General features: G+C 44.3%; 1 protein-coding gene across 1 annotated transcript in view; it reads left to right on the top strand.

The window, feature by feature from the left end:
- LOC139551221 (cadherin-7-like) overlaps positions 1-17877 on the top strand; it is a 186675-nt gene that overhangs the window by 163311 nt on the left and 5487 nt on the right. The window lies entirely within an intron of this gene.

Below are 17877 nucleotides of genomic sequence, written 5' to 3'. Positions count from 1 at the left end.
GTACCCAGTTAATCCCAAAATGTCCTTCAAACATTGGTGTGTCGTACGAACACAATATTGGTGGTGAATATCATGTAGTGTGTTGAATAATAACGTGGGCTTTGGGAGAGAAGGACTTGTTGCCATGGCAATCATTTTGACAACACGGTGGTGCGACGTAACTTCTCTAACACCAGAACTATATGAGATGCACATGATGCAATTGTGATCCTGCTGTATTGTAAGCGTTCTAAACTTGAAGTTGTTAGCTCCGTATTAAGAACCTTATTAAGAAAATAGACAAATGTTGCCAGCTACATGTATGATTGAAGTCCTATCAGGCATTGGACTCTCCGGCCCCTGTGGGACAGTAGCACTATAATCAGGAAATAGTCCACTTAAGGTGGCCAGATTGGCTTGTTTCCCCCCCGAACCTCCATTGTGAATGCTGATCTTGATTGCTGTCTGAGTTATTTGTTGATTGTTTGAGAGACTGTAAGCTCGATTTGTACCCGTTCATTCTCTCTGATTAGCTAACCAGTCAGTAGATTTTTGGGGCCAGAGATATTGAGGTGCTCAGAGGTAGTAAATCCAGATTCATGGTTTGATTGTTTCTTGCTTAGATAATTGTTAGTTTGTCACTCAAAAAAGGACATGAAAGATACCTGACTGAACTATGTACATATCAGGCTGCCTGATGAAGAGGTTGTTTAGTTTAAACATGTTGTGCCAAGTAACTGTGTAATGAATTCAAATGGTCTGCTCCAACTAGTCTATATAGGCCTACTTTTTATTGTCCTTGAGTGTCCTGAAAGACGTCTGACAAATAAAATGTATTATTAATATTATTATTAGGGATCCAAGCTCCGAAGGGACTGGAACCCTATTATAATTGTTAGGATTAATATTATTAGGGGTTCAAGCAGGGATTTTGTGAAAAAGGAAAATTCCTATGAGACGGTAAGGCCTAGGAGGGTGCAACCTTGCATGATGGTAAAGGGCCAAAGGCCACACCCTCGAATACATTGCCATGCCAATTGGACACATGGTGTTGCTATAACAAGCAATTAAATATGCAAACTTTGAAAGGTCACGCCCATCACCCCTTGTGACCTACAATCATGGGGAGAATTGCAATTGCATACTCCTCGTGTCCAATTTCCTCTCTCCTGGCCTCCTTCTCAAAACCCGTTGGATGAGAAAGCCGAGGTCTCTCCCCTCTGACCTTCTCCTCCAATGGGTTTTGAGAAGGAGGTGAGGAGAGAGGACGCGAGGAGTATGCAATTAAGATCCTCGCATGGAATTCGGTACAAACATCAAGCAATGTTATTAGAACATTCTCAGAACGTCAGAGGGATAACAGCGCAACGAAACACTTATGGGACCTAATGGGAACATCGCAGAATGTCCTCAGGATCTCCCCTGTTTGCTGAGTTACTGCTGTTCAATCTTCATCTCAATGAATGCATGTGCATGTATTCTGTTTTTTGCTGATTATAGTGTTCGGATTCCTAAATTCTTTGTCAATATACACTGCTCAAAAAAATAAAGGGAACACTTAAACAACACAATGTAACTCCAAGTCAATCACACTTCTGTGAAATCAAACTGTCCACTTAGGAAGCAACACTGATTGACAATAAATGTCACATGCTGTTGTGCAAATGGAATAGACAAAAGGTGGAAATTATAGGCAATTAGCAAGACACCCCCAATAAAGGAATGGTTCTGCAGGTGGTGACCACAGACCGCTTCTCAGTTCCTATGCTTCCTGGCTGATGTTTTGGTCACTTTTGAATGCTGGCGGTGCTTTCGCTCTAGTGGTAGCATGAGACGGAGTCTACAACCCACACAAGTGGCTCAGGTAGTGCAGTTCATCCAGGAATCCACATCAATGCGAGCTGTGGCAAAAAGGTTTGCTGTGTATGTCAGCGTAGTGTCCAGAGCATGGAGGCGCTACCAGGAGACAGGCCAGTACATCAGGAGACGTGGAGGAGGCCGTAGGAGGGCAACAACCCAGCAGCAGGACCGTTACCTCCGCCTTTGTGCAAGGAGGTGCACTGCCAGAGCCCTGCAAAATGACCTCCAGCAGTCCAAACATCTTACTACTTGACACAGCCCTGTTTTCTGCTCAGTCATTTTTGACTGACATATGTCTGCACTGCTTTGAATTTATGCCCACCACACACAAAGTATTGTTATTTAACCTGGATAAGACTAAACAAAAATTAAGCACACTCATGTGGATCAATAATTGTAATAAGGCAAGCTTGGAGGTTCAATACTTTTCTGTAATCTTGAGGCAATCTCACGAATTTTGGCAGAGCTCCTCAAACGATGACAGCAGCTGTTCCAGAGGTCTCTTGGGGCTCTGTGCAGTCAATATACTGTACCGTTGTTCGCTCTGCCTCATAATGCTGGAACCATAAATAGATAAACCATAAATAGAGAGGTCACGTAAGGTCCTCTGACTCATATCGGGAGAGGCCCACAATTTGCAAAACGTATGATATGTTACAAATTTGTTCTGGCTAACTTTAGCTAGGTGGCTAACGTTAGCTAGGCTAGGGGTTAAGGTTAGGGTTAAAAGGGAGTTAGGTTAAAGGGTTAAGGTTAGGGGTAGGGTTAGCTAAAAGTGTTAAGGTAAGGGTTTGTGGAAACGTTAGTTAACATGCAAAGTAGTTGCAAGTAGCTAAAAAGTAGTTGAAAAGTTGCTAAAATGCTAAAGTGGTCCTTGATGAGATTTGAACACGCAACCTTTGGGTTGCTGGACGTTCCCGATATATACTGCTCAAAAAAATAAAGGGAACACTTAAACAACACAATGTAACTCCAAGTCAATCACACTTCTGTGAATTGAAAAAGCCCATTTCAGAATGGTGAAAATGTGCCCAGGGAATGGCTTTTGTACTCTCTCTCGAAAGGTAGTGTGTTTTGTTTGCCGACTTTTGGGGGACAAGAACAGTGGACTGCCATATTCAAAGCCATTTGGCAGTATTGGTTACAGTGATTGGAAACACACGAATGACTGCTTATTTGAGCATGAAGGATCTGAATGGCATAGAATAACAAAAGTTGCTTGCCTACATTATCCAGACAGCGGATAAGGGAGCATTAGACTTCAGGGGTCATAGTGAAACATTAGGGCGTCCTGACAATAGAAATGATTAGGGTATGGTAATAAGCCAGTGTGATCCTTTGTTAAAAGCACATTTAGAGAAATACATAAATGCCGGCAAAGGAAATCTCTCTTACCTCTGTAGGGATCTGCAAGGAATTTATTGAACTGATGGGACAGAAGGGGGTGAATGAAATGATCAGTCAATTAAAGATATTGAAATACTTTTCAATCAATGTGGATTCCATTCCAAATGTGGTATGAGCGTTTTCTCAGATTTCTGCCCACCAGTACCATTCCTTTATTGGGGGTGTCTTGCTAATTGCCTATAATTTCCACCTTTTGTCTATTCCATTTGCACAACAGCATGTGAAATTTATTGTCAATCAGTGTTGCTTCCTAAGTGGACAGTTTGATTTCACAGAAGTGTGATTGACTTGGAGTTACATTGTGTTGTTTAAGTGTTCCCTTTATTTTTTTGAGCAGTGTACCTTCCCATCCATCCCGACCAACCACTCTCATTTTGTTTTTTCCTTAAGTGTCCTTCTGTCTTATGTAACCGTTCCAAACGTAACATATTATACTCATTTGAGTATCCCTGATTTATGTTTACTATGTTACATCTAGTTTGAGACCAGGCTGCATTACACCTCAGTGATAATTCACATCTAACATTTTTAGGCAGCCAACATATTGATGACCATAAAGTAATCTATTATTGGCAGTGTCTGTGTCTCAATCTGTCCCCTGCATTCTGGCTGACATAGTCTGTAATTGTGGTGATCGGCGAGTGTTGACTGGCACCCATTCAGCTGAAGTACATCGGAGGTCGCTTGACTCACTATGTCAAACACTGTATTTTTCCTTACAAGGGCCAAGTCTGCTGCATTTGACAGAGGTGATCTCACTCTCTTCCCTTGTCATTTGGTACCATTCCTATTCCTCATGGACATGGTTTGAGGGTGGAGTGGAGAAAATTGACAGTATAATGGTGGTTAATTCTTCACAGCCTAAAAACAGCCTAAAAAGACACAGATTAAATGTAGGGTATTTACCATATTAATGGAATGATAGCATTTATGATTGAATGAAAATACCATAGCGATTGATCAATAGAAAGCCTAATGCCGCCAGCAAATACCATGTAAATGATAATGTATTGGATAGTGGATAATTATTTAATTGTTTCAAGATTGTATGGATAGCAAAAATGTATCAGTACTGCTCAGAAGGCTTGTACTCTTCAAGATGGATTATGATGATGCAGTACATTAACATCTGAATGTGCATCAATTCATTTCAGTACAGCATGGCCAGGCAGCCAGACAATAACCCCAAGCACACATCAAAATCTACAAAGAAATGGTTAATTGGCCTCAAAATAAACATTTTGCAATGGCCATCTCAGTCTCCAGACTTGAAACCCATTGGAAACCTGTGGTTTGAATTGAAAAGCGCAGACGAAGGATATCAAGAATCTGGAAGGATTCTGTATGGAGGAATGGTCTAAAATCCCTCCCAATCTGTTCCAAATGGTCTAAGATCCCTCTCAATGGTCTAAGATCCCTCCCAACTCATAAAACACTTTAAAAAAGGCTCAGTGTCGTTATCCTCGCAAGGTGATGTGTTGAAACAGGGGTGTCAATAATTCTGATCCCATCCCTTTTAAGATTTTTTTTATTACTTGTTTTACAAAATCTCTTTATCTGAGAAATTGTATTAGTATAAAATAATAGAATTTTCAAATTCTTTTGAGCGTACAATATAGCTCAGAATTTAAAATTATTTATTTTATATAGTAATTTTACCCCACTGTAGACAGAGGAGAGGAGAGGGAGCCCAGCCACTGAATCTATCAGTGGCTGGGCTCATTATAAAATATGTCGATGAGAATGGGCCCAGCACTAAATATTCTGCTTGTAGTCTCATTGATTTTGCATGATGGATTATTTTCTCAGTTCAAATATGGAAAATTGGGCATAATGTTCAATTGATCTACCGCATATCTCGCCCACTCATCTTAGGCCAAAACTGCCATGTTGCTAAATCAAGGCCTTAAGTGAGGCCTGTCGCGTGCAATTTGTGACACTACAGTTAAATGAGTGCACAGGGTCCTTGTGGAATGTTTATATTCATACAACAATAGGTATTCAACTGTTGGTGAATTTTAGATATAAAAGAGTAGTATATCCGGTCCAAAATAAATTGTGTATTAAGTCAATGCCAACGTTTGGCTGACGCATGCAATCCGTGACATTACAGTTGACTGAGTATGCACGGGGGCCTTGTGACACGTTCATAATCACTATATAATAACATTCATTCAACCGTCGGTTAATTTGACACGTGTTAGATTAGTACCGGTATTCAAGCACCCATGCTCACAAACACAAAGGAAGTCCTCATTCATGTCATATATTTTTGTGCCAAACTTTATTATTTTCTGTTCAGCGCTTGTACAAATTCATTTAACTGTATTTACTGTGTGCAAAATGGATAGTAGAACAAAGAATTACCGAACAATACTCCTGAAGGTTTCTTTACAATGCTATATGGTATATGATGAACGTATGGTCATGTCAGACAAGAGATAGCGTCTGCCACGCTTATAGAAAACTTCTCATGGCCTGACAACTAACACTGAGGATGATTAGTCATTGTGTTTCCGCTTGATAAAGTTGTGACTGTACCGGACATGTTTTTAGCTACTTTCTCAAAGCTGTCATATTGATCCTGTAGGCCTGCCACATAATGCCTCAGTGAACTAACCAAATCAACAGCGTTGCACAAGTCCAGGTCAACTGCCTGCAGTGTAGTACTTGTGTTCTGAACTCGCATAAGAATGTTATTCCACATATTGCACAGAAAAGCAATCTTGAGTTTCTACATTTATTTTTTAGCGCCCTGGCTTCATCACTAGAAGTGAAATGCTGGTTAGTCTCGTCAGATATTTTGTTTGGAGACGCCTGTATAAAGTATAGTTCAGACACAGTCCGCTAATTGCTTGTGCTGACCACCTTGTATTAGAGAATTTTCACCATTCTGAAATGGGCTTTTTAAAAGTGTTGTTTCTGGTGTTTGTTTTGACGTTCTGATGCTGATAAGTCAGCGTTTTTCTTTTCTGGCACAATTCTGGTCCCTTCTTAGTACGCAGACTGTCATCAAGTTTACCACAACGAGCTGGGTCAGTGATGTAGGAGTCCTCCTCGCTGACAGCAGCAGTTGAGGCACATGTGGCAGGGGCAGTTGGAGGTTTCTTCTGCACGCTCTTCTCTGCTACCAGGCTAGTTGTGGTGGCTGCTGCCGGCGGTGGCGTAGTGTGGTGGTCCTGGTCCTCCTGTATAGCAGCTGATATAGCGAGAATGAGGCTTGTTTAGAAAGTTGTTGCCTCGCCAGTAGGCTTATCTTCCTCCTCTGCTGTCTGGTCAACTGCTGGCGGTGTGATTGGGAGCTGGTCCACATGATTCAGGCTTCCTGCTAGCCCAGTTGCTGTTGTTGCTAATGTTAGCCCATCAGCATCATTCAACAGCAGTGGCTGTTGAACTCTGTTGAGAGGAACTGGAAGCTGGCTTACTGAAATATCCAGTTAGTTTTGGTTAAAAATGTTTTTGCATACCTTGGTCCCGGAACTCTTTCAGCCTCTGTCTTTTTTTTCTTTTGAACTGGCTCAGCTCGCTACAGTGTACATGACTTTGAGGAACATCAAAGGTAGCCACCAAATTACGACTATTAGACACAGCTAACCCATTGCGCCAGAGACAATTAATCAGTTATTACAATTCCAAATATGGACAACATTCAATCAGCCGCTGGCAAACCATCTAATTCCATAAAAATAAAAATAAATCCAGGGCCCCTAATTTAATTCAGATTTTTAACTGGACTGGACTACAGCCAAGGTTAGCATGTGCATTAAAACTCCCCTATCTGTCATGCAATGTTGCATACCCAACATGTTGAACATGAACAGCAGAAATCCAACAAAACGTTTTGTAGTTTTTGGGTGAGTTACATATCTATTACCAGGCAATTAATATTGTTATTATGATAAATTGTAATCATAGCCGCGGGAAGCAGGGGTGATGGGGGTGCTGCTGACCCCCTGATAAATTGAAAAAATATATGTCCCAGTCAAGAGTTTGGACACACCTACTCATTCCAGGGTTTTTCTTTATTTGGACTATAGAATAATAGTGAAGACATCAAAACTATGAAATAACACACAAAAAAAAGTGTTAAACAAATCAAAATATGTCTAATATTTGAGATTCTTCAAAGTAGCCACCCTTTGCCTTGACAGCTTTGTACATTCTCGTCTGGGTCGTCCGGGTTAGGGGAGGGTTTAGCTGGCGGGGATGTCCTAGTCCCATCGCGCTCTAGTGACTCCTGTGGCGGGCCGGGTTCATGCACGCTGACATGGTCGCCAGTTGAACGGTGTTTTTTCCGACACATTGGTGCAGCTGGCTTCCGTGTTAAGCGAGCAGTGTGTCAAGAAGCAGTGCGACTTGGCAGGATTTTGTTTCAGAGGACACATGGCTCTCGACCTTCGCCTCTACCAAGTTTCAGTGATATGACTGTCAGGTTTTGGCCAGGACTGTTTAGGTTTTGTTCACTAGATGTCCCCCTTGCACCTTTTTTGTACCTTTTGTTTTTCTTGCTCCAATTATTGTTTGCACCTGTAAGTCATTCCCTTGTTAGTATTTAAACCCTGTGTGTTCCTTAGTTCCTTGCTCAGTGTTTGTAAGTTAGCACCCAGCCCCAGCCCAAGCCTTGTTTTATATAGACTTTTCTCTTGTTGGATTTTCCAGAGGTTCTCTGGTTTTGTTCTTGTTTAGTATTTGAGTAGTCTTTTGAGGTTTGTTTTTCCCTGCTGTTTTTTACCACTTTGTGGATTTTTTGTTGTATTTTGGAGGATATCCATTTTTCATTAAACCACCATCTCTAGTCTGCCTCATCTTCTGGGTTCTGCCAATTATTAAGTGACTGTTTCTCGCACCGGGTCCTGACAGAAACACTGAGCCATTAATATGAACCCAGAGGCAGCCAGTACCCAGGACTTTTTTCCCATGCTGTCCCACCACGAGGGGACTGTCCAACGTCACGAAGCTGCTCTGGTTCAGCAAGAGGCCTTACTGGCTGGACATTATCAACTTCTGTCGGAGATGATGACTTCCATAAAGCAGATTTCTGATCAACTTTCTCCTGCAACCGCTTCTGCTCCAGTTCATCAGATTCAAGTGCCCGTGGCAGTTAACCCCCTGGCTGAACCTCGTCTGCCGCCTCCCCAACGGTTCTCAGGTGATCCGAGTGTTTGTAAGGGGTTTTTCACCCAATGTTCTCTCTCCTTCGAGCTGCAACCCTCGTCGTTTCCCACCGACCGGTCCAAGATAGCATATATCATCACCCTGCTGTCGGAAAAAGCCCTAGCCTGGGCTACTGCTGTGTGGGATGCCCAAAGTCCCTGCTGTGCCAGCTACTCTACCTTTGCTGAAGAATTCAAGCGAGTGTTTCAAGGTCCTACCAGCGGTCCTGACTCAGCCAAACAGCTCCTGACTCTCCGCCAAGGTCGGCGCAGCGTGACGGACTATGCCATCCAGTTCCACACGGTGGCAGCAGCGAGTGGCTGGAACGACGAGGCGCTCACAGTGTGCTTTTTGAAGGGTCTTTCCGACACCATCCAAGATGAACTGGCCACTCGGGAACCACCAGACAACCTCGAGTCCCTGATCAAGTTGGCTTCACGCATAGACCAGCGTCTGAGAGAGAGAGAGCTCAACCGTAGATCTCTCACCCTAGCTCCTATCGGTCCCAGCTCCGAGTCTCCACCTTTATCCTCGCTGACTCCACCGGAACCCATGCAGGTTGGACGCATCTCCCAGGCTGAGAGAGACCGCCGGATGAGGGAGCGATGCTGTCTATATTGCGGCAAACCGGGCCATTTCCTCTCCACGTGTTCCGGGCTCCAGGGAAAAGGCACTCTCCCGTGCAGGCCTGGGAGGACTGTAACGGGAAACATAACCTCCTCCCATCCATCCAACTCCCGCCTGCTCATTCCAGTTACCCTTTCCTGGGACAACCACGAGCTTCCCCTTCAAGCCTTGGTAGACTCTGGAGCCGCAGGTAACTTCATGGATGGTGTCTGGGCGAAGGAGAATGGCGTTCCCTCTGAACCTCTAAGTGACCCCATAAGGGTTACTACGCTGGATGGAAGCCCTTTGGGATCTGGACTTGTCACTCGTGTCACTACCCCCTTGCGACTTTCAGTTTCCCAACACCAGGAAGTGATGAACTTTCATCTGACCTCGTGTTCCGAGTTCCCTCTCGTCCTTGGATACCCCTGGCTTCACAGCCATAACCCTCACATCGACTGGTCTGTGGGCACTATCAAGCAGTGGGGTCCTACGTGCCAAGCCACTTGTATCTTCCCAAGTTCCCCGAGTTCCCCTCCCGAGTCTCTAGAATCCATCGACCTGTCCCGAGTTCCCGAGTGTTACCATGACCTCAAACCGGTATTTAGCAAACAGAGGGCCACCAAACTACCACCCCATAGACCTTACGATTGCCCCATCGACCTGTTTCCGGGCACCTGCCCCCCCAGGGGTCGGATCTTTTCCCTATCTCCTCCCGAACGAGCTGCTATGGATACCTACATCAAGGACTCTCTGGCAGCAGGCCTCATGCGTCCATCCACCTCGCCAGCGGGAGCAGGGTTTTTCTTTGTGGCCAAAAAAGACGGGGGATTACGTCCTTGCATCGACTACCGGGGACTTAATGCCATAACCGTCCGTAACCGCTACCCGCTACCCCTTATGGCCACAGCCTTTGAGCTGCTCCAGGAAGCAGTGGTCTTCACTAAGCTTGACCTGCGGAACGCATACCATCTTGTGCGGATCAAACCCGGTGACGAGTGGAAGACCGCTTTCAACACGCCTACTGGTCACTACGAATACTTGGTGATGCCCTTCGGCCTGACCAACGCCCCGGCTGTGTTCCAAGCGCTCATAAACGATGTGCTTAGGGATATGCTTAACATTTTCGTGTTTGTTTACTTGGATGACATCCTCATCTTTTCGAGCTCCCTTCAAGAACACACCAAGCATGTCAGACAAGTGCTCAAACGCCTCCTAGACAGCCATTTGTACGTTAAGCCGGAAAAGTGTGAATTCCATTCCTCTCGAGTACAATTCCTGGGATTTATAGTGGAACCCGGTCGAGTCCAGATGGACCCCAAGAAGGTAGGGGCGGTAGCGGATTGGCCCACCCCCAAGTCCGTTAAGGAAGTTCAGCGTTTCCTGGGCTTCACCAACTTTTACCGCAAGTTCATCAAGAACTTCAGCTCGGTGGCAGCCCCTCTCTCAGCTGTAACCAAGGGTGGCAACACAAGATTTCTGTGGGGAAGAGAAGCTGAGACGGCCTTCCAAGGACTCAAGCAGCGCATCCTCTCTGCTCCCATCCTGACACTACCAACGGCGGATGAACCTTTTGTGGTGGAGGTAGACGCATCAGAGGTTGGGGTTGGAGCTGTCCTGTCTCAGAGGGGTGAAGACAAGAAGCTTCATCCTTGCGCCTTCTTCTCTCACCGGCTTACCCCGGCCGAGAGGAATTACGATGTGGGGGATCGTGAACTCCTAGCAGTTAAGATGGCATTGAAGGAATGGAGACACTGGCTCGAGGGGGCTTCTCAACCGTTTCAAGTGCTTACGGACCACAAAAATCTGGAGTATATCCAGCAGGCGAAGCGGTTGAACTCCAGACAAGCTCGATGGTCTCTTTTCTTCAGCCGATTTCAGTTTATCCTCACCTATAGACCCGGGTCGAAGAATCTCAAACCGGACGCCTTGTCACGAATCTACTCTCCTGCCATTCGAGAAGATACTGACATGACTGTCCTTCCGGCCGCTAAGATCGTGGCTCCGATCTCGTGGCAAGTGGAGGATACCGTGAAACAAGCTCAAGCCATCGAACCGGGCCCTGGAGGAGGTCCTGCTAATCGGTTGTTTGTTCCCAAGGCAGCAAGATCCCAAGTCCTTCTGTGGGGGCACTCCTCTCGCCTCACCTGTCACCCGGGCGTAGGTCGCACCTTGGAGTTCATTCAGCGTAAGTTCTGGTGGCCCACCATAAAAGAAGACGTTGCCATTTTCGTCAAGGCCTGTCCCGTGTGCTGCCAGGGCAAATCTTCTCACCTCCGCCCTCAAGGACTCCTTCACCCTTTATCTATTCCCCACCGACCCTGGTCCCATATCTCGTTGGACTTTATTACTGGTCTTCCTCCGTCCCATGGTAATACTACTATCCTAGTCATCATCGACAGGTTTTCTAAGGCGGCCAGGTTTGTTCCCTTGACCAAATTACCTTCTGCCAAGGAAACAGCTGAGTTGGTGATTAACCATGTGTTCCGAGTCTTTGGTATCCCGCAAGATATGGTTTCCGACAGAGGTCCCCAGTTCGCCTCAAGGTTTTGGAAGGCCTTCTGCCAACTCATAGGGGCCACGGCCAGTTTATCTTCAGGGTACCATCCGGAGTCCAACGGCCAAACTGAGAGGATGAATCAGGAGCTGGAAACCACCCTCAGATGTATGGTTTCCAACAACCCCTCCACATGGTCATCCTTCATTGTTTGGGCCGAGTACGCGCACAACACCTTGTGCTCCTCCTCCACTGGTATGTCTCCGCATGAGTGTCAGTTTGGCTATGCTCCGCTATTGTTCCCGGACCAGGAGGCAGAAGTCAGAGTGCCTTCAGCCTCGAGGTTCATCAGACGCTGTCGGCTTACGTGGAAGAAGGCCCGTCTTAATCTTCTGCGTTCCTCACAGCAGTACCAGCGACAAGCCAACAGACGTCGCCGTCCCGGTCCTACCCTGTACCCCGGCCAGAGAGTATGGCTCTCAACAAAGGACTTACCGCTAAGGGTGGAGTCTCGCAAGCTGTCCCAGAGATTCATCGGTCCCTTTAAGATTGCCAGGAGAGTCAATCCCGTTACTTTTCGCCTGCATTCACCCAGATCCCTTAAGATCAATCCCACATTTCACATTTCCTTATTAAAACCTGTCTCCCCTTATTCCGGCAGGCAGACCTCCCCCTCCGCCCCGTGTCATCGGAGGCCAGTCGGCTTATACCGTCCACCGGATACTGGATTCCCGCCGGGTGCAGCGGTCCTGGCAGTATCTGGTGGACTGGGAAGGCTACGGTCCCGAGGAGCGCTCCTGGGTTCCTGCCAAGGACATACTGGACCCTGACCTCATTCGTCAGTTCAGGGTCCTCCACCCTGAGAAGGCTGGTAGGAACGTCAGGAGCCGTTCCTAGGGGGGGGATTCTGTCAGGTTTTGGCCAGGACTGTTTAGATTTTGTTCACTAGATGTCCCCCTTGCACCTTTTTTGTACCTTTTGTTTTTCTTGCTCCAATTATTGTTTGCACCTGTAAGTCATTCCCTTGTTAGTATTTAAACCCTGTGTGTTCCTTAGTTCCTTGCTCAGTGTTTGTAAGTTAGCACCCAGCCCCAGCCCAAGCCTTGTTTTATATAGACTTTTCTCTTGTTGGATTTTCCAGAGGTTCTCTGGTTTTGTTCTTGTTTAGTATTTGAGTAGTCTTTTGAGGTTTGTTTTTCCCTGCTGTTTTTTACCACTTTGTGGATTTTTTGTTGTATTTTGGAGGATATCCATTTTTCATTAAACCACCATCTCTAGTACTGCTGTGTCTGCCTCATCTTCTGGGTTCTGCCAATTATTAAGTGACTGTTTCTCGCACCGGGTCCTGACAATGACAACACTATAACTACAATAGGATATCACGAAATTGGGGAGAAAAAGAGGTTAAAAAAATATGATAATAATAAAACGTAAAATAATAAAGGCCTGCTCCTTAACAAGCAACACAGTTCTGGGCTTTCCACCCACTGGGTCGATGTGAGCACTTTTCTCTGATGGATCACATAGCTGTCCATTTGAGTTCAGTTTTAGTAGGCACAATCTTAGTTACAACACCCCATCTCATCTCTCTCTCACACACACACACACACACCAGTTGTAAGTAAAGAAATGTGCGCTATGTTAGCAATGGCCTATTCCTAGGCGCTTGAGTTTCAAGTTTCTACCGATCTGCGTGCAAGTTCTGATTATCGTGTGCTCATTTTTATTAACAGTTTCATTTCAATAGTAGCGTTTTAATTTCTCAAAATCATTTTAACTTGGTTATATGTTACAAAAGGGAATTTGATAATCTAAACATTTAAATCCCACTAATACGAGAGCACCAGCCTTTGCCATATGGACACATTGAATCACAGTGAACCATTGGCGGCTAAATAAATGAGACAGCCTAGGCCAATATAGGGGTAGTCCTGTAACTTATTTTGTCGACTAAATAAAAATATATAAATCCTGAAAAAATCCTGATGGAAATGCAGGTTATTTCATCTCTCTATAGATACTACGCCTTTCTGCCTCCCTTTTTATCTGTCTTACTAGGTCCAGCCCAATGACTGTATATATGAAGGTCTGGTAAGCTATTGCTTGTGAACTTGTGGTGTCTATTATTTATCGAATCAATTAACTATATTTAATTGTTACCCAATTAAATGAATCATGTAACAATTAACTCATTCAGAATTTGGGGCACCACGGAAGATGATGTTTATAGAGTTACCATCGAATTAAACTCTAAAAGATATAAGTTATATATCGATAACAGTCACTTATTAATCGCCTCATATCAGTCTCATTCTGAAAGCCGCATACTCCCTGGATCCGCAAGAACCCCAGCTTTACTTATGATTCAGCACTACACAAAATCAGTTTAATTATTTATTTACTAGCTAACTAGATAATAACAAAGAATAACATAAACACTTAACACATGAGAAAAAGTCCCTAGCCGACTAACAGCATGCCTGCTTGGTTACCACAAGAGGGAGTGGTAGATGAGGAGAGGGAGAGACAAAGAGAGAGTCAAACCTATCGTTGATACATTTGGAAACTACCCTCAAAGTAATAATTTACTCTGCACACGAACCAAGAGATCATGAATGTATTTATGTGTAGATGTCTTTGTTCTTCGTCTCTGTTGAAACCAATCAATCCATCTATGGGGAAGTTGTAGTGTCCCGCTTCAGTGTAAGGCTCTAATTGTCCACCAGAGGTCACAATGTCCTTCTTCTTAGTTGTCTTTGTCTTGTAGTGGAGTGTTCACATATAACAGATACTCTGTGATTGTCTGTGATGGGATTTTGTCCTTCCCACCTCATGTCTTTAGTCAAAGTTCTAGGACCACTTTTATATGGCCAGCTGCAGAATGGCAATGTTAAGGTCTAATCTTCTTCACTTGTGTGGAGATTCAAAGTTCTAACCATTTTCAGCCATGTAGACACAGCTACATGTTTTCTGGTCTAAATGAATTATTCAGTGTTCAACTCCCGACCACTTTACAGGCCAGTAGCAACCTGGCAATGTTTGGTCTGGTAGGTGAGGCTTCTCATTTAGTGTTGAGAGTTTGTGTTTGCAACCATTTCAAAGTGTGGACCACGGTCTCACGTCTTCTGGTATCTTAATTCTTAGCGAGTCCTTTTTAAGCACTCTGGTCGGAAAGGGAGGTTGCATCATACTGACACGCTCTTCTGACCTCATTCGGGGCGTGGCTACTTAATGTGCAAAGGACATGAAAAGCCATTAACTCATTAGAAAACCAAAATCACATTCCTATCGTAACAAAATAGTTGAATCGTTCTTCATATTGTATTCATAATTTATTGGATGGAAACTTGACAGCCAAAGGGGTTTTCCTTCCTAAGTTACAGTATTTTGTATATACAGTTTTTAATACCGTGACAAAATGACAAGCAATATGACAATATTATTCTTTAGATACCCACTGACCATTCCTATCTTAGAAATATTGTTCCAGTATTCACTTTTCGGGTGTTATGGTTTTGGCAGCAAAAGTCTTCTGGGGGACAAAGGCATTCCTTTGATTGATACTGAAGAGCAGGAGGGAGATTCCCTTCCTCCCTGATTTATGACAGTCTTAATTAAGCTGTCAAAACCGTCCCAGCCCCCCCTTTCCTCTTCTGTGGGTGAGAGGAGTCTGGTCATCGTCGGCCATTTGCAAATCTGATCTGAGGCCTTGGACCCTCAGCCAGGAGAGTCATGACACTTGCAACATTGTATCAACTAACCTATTCCTGGCCCTCAGAGTTTATGCACCAGGGAGCTCCGGACAGACACAGCTGTCTTTGTGCAAAGGAATATCTGTTCAGGTAGGCTATTTCCACTGGATATATGAGAGCATGACATTTTGCTCTTTCAGACCCAAGCCTGGTGGTTATCTAGGGGGAGAGTGTTGTAAAGATTTTTCAAATACTGTGAGGAAATATCATTGAGTTAGTGAAATATCATTGACTAACTCATCAACTAACTCGCTGACTGACTAACTGAGAATCTCAATTTATGGTGAGGTCAGACAATCAGACATCCAGTTAACCTATGCTCATGCATGGAAGCTCAATTAACATTAAGCGGATATAGAAACCAGACATGCTCATTGCTGACAACCCCCCCCCCCCCCCCCCCCCCAGTGGCGGTTCAAGCTTGTATAGCTCCCTGGGCGAACCCCCCCTTCAGCGCCCCTCCCCCCAATAACATTCTGCACTAACTGACTTTTGGAACGCAAATAAATAATAATAGCAAATAAATAATAATAAATAAATAATAAAACTCTATAAATGTAAATACAAAAATAAGACTCGTAAATATTAAAAATAAGTAACAAAGACAACCCTAAACTTAACCAGAACCCCTAGCCAGTGTACTAAAGTACTTAAGTAAAAATACCCCAAAAATGTAGTACTTTAAAGTATCTGTACTTTACTTTACAATTTATTTTTGTGACTACTTTTACTCCACTACATTTCGAATGTAATGATTTTTTTCCCACAATTCAGACACTTGTCAAGACAACATCCCTGGTCATCCCTACTGCCTCTGAAACAAATTGTAGTATATAAATACAAATAAAAAAAGATAATTGAATTATTACACTATTACCGTATTGCTAACAACAAACACACAAATAAAACTAAATTGCACAACTAATTGCATTAGTACTCTACAAAGTTATAGGTGCGCTATTTGATAGATTCCCCCGCTCCCCCTACCCCGGGCTTCCACTGGGGAGACCTGAGGTCAACCTGCCACCTCCCATTCTCGTACTTCTGAGTGGGCGACCTTCCCAGGCAGTGGCCTGCCTAGCTCACAAACTAGAATCAGGGCGCCCATTCCGACAAGGTTAATTGACCCACAGTCCCACACGGTGACATGATATCATTGACATGACGTGCAAATGAGCGAGAGAAAACCGATCGGGCAAATGTCACCATTCGGAATATATATATATATTTTTTTTAATTGTTCGGCCGCTCCATGCTGCCCCCGGCAAGATGCTGCCCAGGGAATGGCATCATGCCTGGGGATGAGGTATGGTCCTGGCGGCTTCCGTATTTCAGCCTGGCGGTTGCAGCGCTGATGGATGGATTATTAGACATTTGCCTCCCCTGCTTTGCCCACTCACTCTGCAGCGACAGAGGTTATTTTCAACCCTGGGAGTATAGATCCGACGCGGGAGAGGAGGGGATTCTGGCAGGCAGTCACTAACCTGATTGGTGGACTGTGACTGTCTCGGGGAGTGTGTTTGACGGAGATGTGTATGTTGGTGGTTTTGTGTGTTGTGTGTGGGTGTGTCCGTGAATGTGTGACACAGAGATATTCTATGTGTGTGTGTGTGTGTATCTGTGAATGTTTATGTGTGCTGAGTTGAAAGAGGGGAGATCTATGTCATAGGGTCTATATGCACACAGCCCACGTAGTCAAGTGCTCAGCAATGGGGTGTTCAGCACGGCATAGTATATTAGTCTTTCAGGTGGTGTGTTGTTCAGTACTTTCAGCTTGCCCTTGAAATTGATAGAGCCTATGGTCCCTCAAACTTTGCTTTTAGAATATTGTGAGGAAGTTGGTTTATATTGTTTTAGACTCTATTCAATTTTAGGATAAAACTTTTCTAGCATGTCAAAAGATGGCACAGAAGTGGTCTTTCAAGTATATAGAAACAGAGGTCCAACCTTGACATGGTTTGGGGGCTGCACTTGGTCCGTTTGCTTTTAGGGGCTGCTGCTTTATGACTGGCATATAATCCTGTTTTATTGCTCAGATAGACATATGCTGTGCCCATAAAAAGGATTTAGCGCTGGCCTGCCCAGGGTAAGCAACTTGTGGGAGCAGCCGACTATTACCTATTAAGTGCACTTCTTTTGACCAAGGCCCATAGGGCTCTGACCAAAAGTAGTGCACTCTAAAGGGGTTAGGGTGACATTTGGGATCGCAGCACTGTTAAACCCTGATATTTACAGCATATTTGGCCACTCCAAATCTCTGTGCTCATGTTTGTCTGTGTGTTTATCTCTGTGTTGTTTACATTCTAACAACATGAGCAGGCCAAATACATATTTTAAAAGTATAAATCTTGAAAATCTCATGAAGTAATTTGCGAATACCTCAAAGGAGTCCATTTAAGGTTGATAGAGATCTTTTTGATTTGTCAAGATCTGAATTCAACATGAAATAACCTTAAATCAACCAGAAATCAACTTGAATTCCACCGGAAATAACCTTAACTTAGGACTGTAATGACTAACACCTTTTCTAGATAGCACCACACTCGATGAACAGCTAGCTGTGCTCAGTACAAGTGCAGTACTCGCTGCAGTACAAGTGATTAAAACCTAATCAGTTGAAGA

The sequence above is a fragment of the Salvelinus alpinus genome, chromosome 23 (assembly GCF_045679555.1).
Source record: "Salvelinus alpinus chromosome 23, SLU_Salpinus.1, whole genome shotgun sequence".
NCBI classification, from domain to species: Eukaryota; Metazoa; Chordata; class Actinopteri; order Salmoniformes; family Salmonidae; genus Salvelinus; species Salvelinus alpinus.
The sequence above is the reverse complement of the archived record's forward strand: the minus strand, read 5'-3'. Positions and strand labels throughout refer to the sequence as shown.